This window comes from Tachypleus tridentatus, chromosome 2, assembly GCF_004210375.1.
Source record: "Tachypleus tridentatus isolate NWPU-2018 chromosome 2, ASM421037v1, whole genome shotgun sequence".
Lineage (NCBI taxonomy): Eukaryota > Metazoa > Arthropoda > Merostomata > Xiphosura > Limulidae > Tachypleus > Tachypleus tridentatus.
The window spans coordinates 55260098-55266821 of NC_134826.1; the positions used below are offsets into that span (position 1 = coordinate 55260098).

At 31.0% G+C, this 6724-nt stretch overlaps 1 protein-coding gene across 9 annotated transcripts in view; it reads right to left on the reverse strand.

The window, feature by feature from the left end:
* Nucleotides 1–3860, reverse strand: part of LOC143243866 (putative protein phosphatase 2C T23F11.1) — a 38374-nt gene extending 34514 nt beyond the window's left edge. For 2 of the 9 annotated variants that reach the window (XM_076487612.1, XM_076487605.1), the window contains exon 1: nt 3334–3788. The gene's annotated coding sequence lies outside the window, so the exon portion shown is untranslated. Of the gene's footprint in view, nt 1–3296 lie in introns of all 9 variants that reach the window. The other 7 variants (XM_076487611.1, XM_076487604.1, XM_076487609.1 and 4 more) reach the window with 6 other exon arrangements.
* Between the last annotated feature and the right edge of the window lie 2864 nt (nt 3861–6724).

Sequence of the window (6724 nt, forward strand, 5' to 3'; positions counted from 1 at the left end):
ACATTCTACTAATTGCTCTGTTCTAGTGAACTCAACAACATTTTACAATTATTATTAATGGTGACAGAATAATAAAAAAAACAATGCAGGACTCAAATGTAGAAGAAACAAATCCTTGTACCTGGTGCAAGTAGAAGTAACATTTTAACATGCACTAATTTCATAACTAGAACAAGGTGTAACTTGATAAAAGTCAAAATATATATTACGTCTTGTACCTTTTTTTTGATACAGCTTCATAAAAGACGAATTTGGAAGAGAACAACGACATCAAATAATACTAGAGTTCCCACACAAACTTTTAAACAAGTATTACAAACAACAACAGATTCTTTAAGTAAACAAACTTTTAAAAAGGAATATTACAGACAGCAACATATTCTTTTAAGTAAATAAACTTTAAAAAATAAGTATTACAGACAGCAACATTCTTTAAGTAAACAAACAAGTATTACAGACAGCAACAGATTCTTTAACTAAACAAACTTTTAAGTAAACAAACTTTTAAATAATTCTGGAACTGAAACTACAGAAACAGCAATGTAGCGAGTAATAAATTAAGGAGAAAATTATGAAATTAAGTATACCTGTGTTTGTGTCTGTGTACATAAACATGACTTCAGTTACATGAAATATGGCATGTGATTTATTACAAAAATTTCATAAACCACTACTTGGATGAAATAAAGGTAGGTTAATCTCAAGACTTGGCACAATATATAATGGTAATTTTTGTGTATTCTTTGGAAAACCATAATTGAAGGATTTACTTACACCAGGCATCATCAGATATTTTCAGATCTAGAAGCTAGCCTACACATTCAGAAGCCAAGTGTGCCTAATCGAACTTCACTGCTGTTTGTACCAGGAAACGGGGGGCTAAGTATATTTATTTATTTTTACAGCAGTAAGTACATGCTAATGATCGCATGATATCAACAACCACGTGACAATATTGCCTGAACTTACTACCTTTGGTCCCGTCTTAGTCTAAACGTGTATACAGTTTGGTTCATTTGACAGAAAGAAAAACAAAATTATGTAAAACCAGTAATGTGTTGTGCAACCACAGTACTGAAAAAAATATTAAAGTGCTGAACTGTCATTAAAATTATATTAACAAAGTTCAATTTAGGTCTGAATGAACACAAAAAAAGTTCCAGACCTCAAATGGTCCAGAACTGTTCTAGATTCAAGTTCTGTTTAGCTCAGCCTATGCACGAAAGATGAGACAAAATACTAAGCAACATGATAAAATTTTTTGTTGCTATGGTGTCCAGGATTTGTCTAGGTCTGACTTACAAACAGTACAAGTTATCTCCTCTTATATGTATCATACAATATTCTAACTGTTAAATGCTGACATTATATAAAGAATTTCTAGCCATTCATTAATAATTATGAAATCAAAATCACTTTCAAATTAATTTCTTCATAAGGGTATAATACAAAATACAGAAGAAAGCAAGACCAAGAACATTTGTACAATGCCAGGAAAGTCGACTCAAAGCAACTGTTGCATGGTTTTATTGCACTTAGAAAAAAAGTACAGATGAAATAGTTTCAAACCTGTCAAATGTTTAATAAGCATCAATGTTTTCTTATCAAGCAAATGCACACACTGTGCTATATCACCATCTTCACTGTCAAGCAACCTATTTTTGAAATTTGTTTTTCAAAGTTCTGTAAAAAACTTCCAGATCCTTTTTATAATCTTTGTTGTGAAGTGAAATGCTCCAGATGAAAGATTTTTTATTACCTGCACCTGGAATAATTCATCTTGTTTCAAAAATTTGTAGAAGAATGTTTACTTTCTGATCCAACATCTATGAGTCTGTACTGCACTCTTGTAGAGCACCAAGACAAATCCTAGATCCACCAGAATTCTGTGCTTGTAATGTTGCTATTGTTGACATTGAGATTCAATTCTTCTTTGAGATGTTGCACTAACACTTCAGTTTCCCCAAACAGCTGAAACTTACCATCAAGTGCTTAAACACTTCAACCAGTTTATAAAAGCTGAATCTCCAGGAAGTTTTCACACACTTTCAGTTCTATGTTATTTTTTACACAACACATGACATAAAGTCTGTCAATACAAGTTTTAAATCTGTTGATCCACGAGACTAATTTTACCAACCAACAGTTAGCACAATATCACACAATTACAAAAGTCAAGTTCTCTCTTACTCCCCAACATCACATGCCATACAACATAAATAACTTTCATGTAATATTCTTTCATTCCATAAAACTGAAGACAAATGAGTAAAGAATAAAAAAATTCTACTTGCAATAAGATTTATTCAAGTTTGATCCAAAAATAACTACAGGCGAGATTATCTCAGATACAGATTCATACATATGCTATTAAGGTTGACTTTTGTTTCTCATTTATTATCAATAAACTTCTATATTTCAATTTAATAACTATGTTAATTAGTACTTATTCATTTTATTACTTATGTGATTCATGATGTTAATACATTTACTAAACCTAATACATTTTAAAGCAAGATAATATTGACAAATAACATTTAATAAAGTTTACCAACTCTAAAACCCATAAAAGCTGAAAAAATGGTAAAACAAATTATCAGCACGTGTGGTTCACTAGTTAACCAACATCTCACATAACTTAGGAATATTCAGTTTTGTCAAATGTCAAGCTAATGAAAAAAAAATAGGGTTATGTAATTCAACATTAAATCCTGGTGTAAAGAGCTATGGTGTGAATAGATGGTTCCAGATTTAAGAAAGAAATATTTCTTAACATCCCAAGATATTCTAACATCTGCATATCTCGGGGCAAGTCCTAATGGTTTAAAGTTTTAGACAGAGTAGCAACAGTGATACGATGAAACACGTCACCTTAAACTACAGTTTACAGTTGAAAATATCACCAACAGTGGGAGTATCTAACTGATGAAACAATGCACTCTAATTATTGTAATTAGACACACAATAAAGTATAACTTATTAACTATACTGAGAGACATATTTTACTAAGTATAAAGATTCCTTCAATTTGAAGCTATTATTATCTATTTCTTCTATTATACTGTATTAATTAATAGCAACATGTTAAATATTATTAGTATGTCTTCTTGATATTACAATCTTCAATGTTTTTATTGTAATAATTACAAAATCTTTGTTACATAGTTTAATGTTTAAATCTAATTTACTGGAATCTTCTGTAATTTTAACATTAACAAGCATACATAACACAGTAAAAATCACAGCAGGTGTCTTATTACATTATTAATATTAACAGTACAAGTACTATTACTTACTTAAGTATTACGGGATTATCACCAATATCACACTCACTGTGTTAACTGAAGTACTGGGTGTGACTTTATCACCAGCTACTTAAGTAAAGACGTTTTAGAAAACTGCCAGGAACCTATATTCGTCGATTTATCGTGTCAAACCATGAAATATTATGATATATGCCAATAACAAGTAACGTTACGTTAATCTGAGGTAGTTGTAACTTCTACTTGTAGTCTGTACCGTACTGTAAACTAGTTAGGCTTACGATGACTCGTCCGCCAATATATTTTATGGAAGATACTCGTTACAAATTACATTATCTTTAATATGTTGTATACTGCCAAAAGTATTAAACTTCTTTTAAGACTATCATTACTCAACAACAACAACAAAAATCAAACAATTTACACTATACTGCCACTTATTCCTGTAATCTGTAGAAAACAACCATACCCGATTACGCTTTTACATGGCACGGTTATAAACATATTCTCGTTGAAATTTTCTCGTTTACGTCAACAGACGGAACTTCTCGGTCGAAACATGATGGTGCTGAAGGACTATCGTGAACACCAATTACATGTGTGTTTGTACATAAAAAATAAATTTATAAATAAAAATGGATGATAAATTACAAAACGTTTCCTCATTCAGTATTTCTTTCTCAGTTTTAAATACTCCATGAAGCCAATTCTATTTATTACATCTGTTGCAATATACCCGAATAAAACTTAATTTGAAAACAAATAACAACATTCTTTGATAGATTGTTTCGGTATTCATGGAGATTATACTGAAACGATGGAAACTGCCTGAAGTGAAAAACACAATTTAGACAGAAGACGTTCGAAACGTCATCCTCTACATTATGTTTTCCATATAGACAGTTGTCGTCCTTTCCAGAAAATTCATCACAAAGCAACATGTTTTCATACAATACCAATGACAGTTATTAATATCAATTTCACTGGTGGCTACGTATAACAATTAGCATCTCATTTGTATCCACTTCTGTCGTAGAAAGTATCTTCAATTTAGGCATTTAAATTTTAGTCTTTAATCAACAAATTAATTGGTTATGGCACATAACTAGATAAATAAGTAAAATGGATATTTAAAGCAGCTATGAAAGAATCTTGATATTGATTACATCTCAGCTTTTACAAGTTGTTTAGTTTAGTTTAGTGGAACTTTAAGTGATGGTTGTATTTTTGATGTTTAGGATTTCTCAAAGTTTAGGGGAAAAAATTAATCATGTAAAATATGATGTTACTAAAAGTTGATTGTTGAGTTTCTTAGAGCGAGTTATTGAGTTAGTGAAGTTATTTGTCATTTAGATGGCTCGGTAGTGTAAATTATTGAGTTTGTGATCTAAAAAAGAAATAAAGATACAAAATTACCAGGTTAATAGGATTTCTATTTAGTCGTCCTTTATTTATGAACTTAGGCTTATATGTGGACGCAGATTACGCCAACAGCTGAACTAAGTTCAAGAATAAAATACTTTTTGGCCCGGCATGGCCTAGCGCGTAAGGCGTGTGACTTGTAATCCGAGGGTCGCAGGTTCGCGCCCGCGTCGTGCTAAACATGCTCGCCCTCCCAGCCGTGGGGGTGTATAATGTTACGGTCAATCCCACTTTTCGTTGGTAAAGAGTAGCCCAAGAGTTGGCGGTGGATGGTGATGACTAGCTGCCTTCCCTCTAGTCTTACACTGCTAAATTAGGGACGGCTAGCACAGATGGCCCTCGAGTAGCTTTGTGCGAAATTCCAAAACAAACAAACAAAATACTTTTTTTTATTATTATTAAATAGATTCGTCTTAATATTATTCTTTTACCAAATAAACCAAAAGAACCCAACTAACAACAGATCCCTTTACAGTGGATAGTCTAAAATTGTGTACATTTGTTTAAATCATTCAGATTTGTAAAGTTGTCTTTTTAACTATAATATTATTTTTTAAATTCACACAACTTAGTCCACATTATTATCTTAAAATTAGGCTTAATTTAAGTAAAATAAAATTTAACTGAAAATCCTCAATTTCGATGCGAATATAAGTTAGTTCCTTTAGTTTTCAAATTGCAACGTAAAACCAGGGGTTTTTAGTGTTTTATCGATTTCTTAACGAGAACTATGCTTTTGAAAGTGGGAGTGAGACCCAAACCAAATTGCTACTATTGACTGACCCAACTTATTTTATTTTTATTATATCCACAGCAACATATTGATTTAACCTCGCTCAAACGACTAATAATTCTTAAACAGTGTTAGAAATCCTTCGGTGTCTAAAAATTACAAATCTTTTTTTTGTACACAGAAGACAAAGAGATAATAACGAAAAGATAACATACCTGTAGCTACGCAACCATCTTCCTCTAATTATAACACATTAATTAAAATTTCAGTATAGGTTTCTGTAATATATTTATGAAAGCAGGAGTAATCTCATTTGTTATTTCATCATCATTATATTAGAATTCAAAATGAAAAAATAAACTGCATTTCAAGTTTATTTCCTTTACAGTTATCTCAGTAACTCAGTGGTATTTTCAGGTGAAATGATTTTTTTACAATTATCTGATAGTTGGATGATCTAATACAGAAGATGTGATCAGGAAATAAAGAAAGCAATTTATGTTTGATAAGTTGATTAAGTAAACTAATTAAGCATGTTTGATGGAGAGTGAAAATATTCTTTATTTAGACATAACGAAAAAATACAGGGTACGCACCTAAGTAATAAAATTGACAATCACCTCTACTGGATCAGTGAACAGTTCGTCAGCCTTTCATCGCACGAGATGAATCTTTGTAGAACTAGTCATGGTCCAAATCAAGTAGAAATGAGCTAATGAAGCAATCCTGAAGAGAACAGATAATCTCGGTTATCTCCTGTCAGCAGTATCTCATCATAACCTTTGTTCTCTCATAGCGCTGGTAAATTGTAGATTTTATATTAATGAATGATAAAACTTACATAATAAAATAATTAAACCGTTTTTATAAATCAAAGTACAAACGATTAAAATACAAAAATTAAATCGTAACGTGTATATTCAAATAACCTTATTGCCGAAAATTATGGGAATTATAAATAGAAAAAATAACTTACATGTTTGTTACGTGAGAGATACCCGCTGTAGAGGGACAGTACTCTCACCAGCCCCTTTTACAGAAGACTACAGACATCATATTTTGATGCCATTTAGTTCTTTAAACTAGCAATTGTTAACTCTGACAGAAAACCTCCAATTTCAAGATATATTAAAACATCGACAAAAGCAGACTTAATATTCCCACATTAATGTTTCATAATTACATTTTAACAAGTATACTTTTGATTTTACTAGTTTTCAAACTTATAAACACAATAAAGTAACTACAGCGTTTCATTATCTACATGTACGTATACATATGTTAATTTATATTATTGTTACATTTC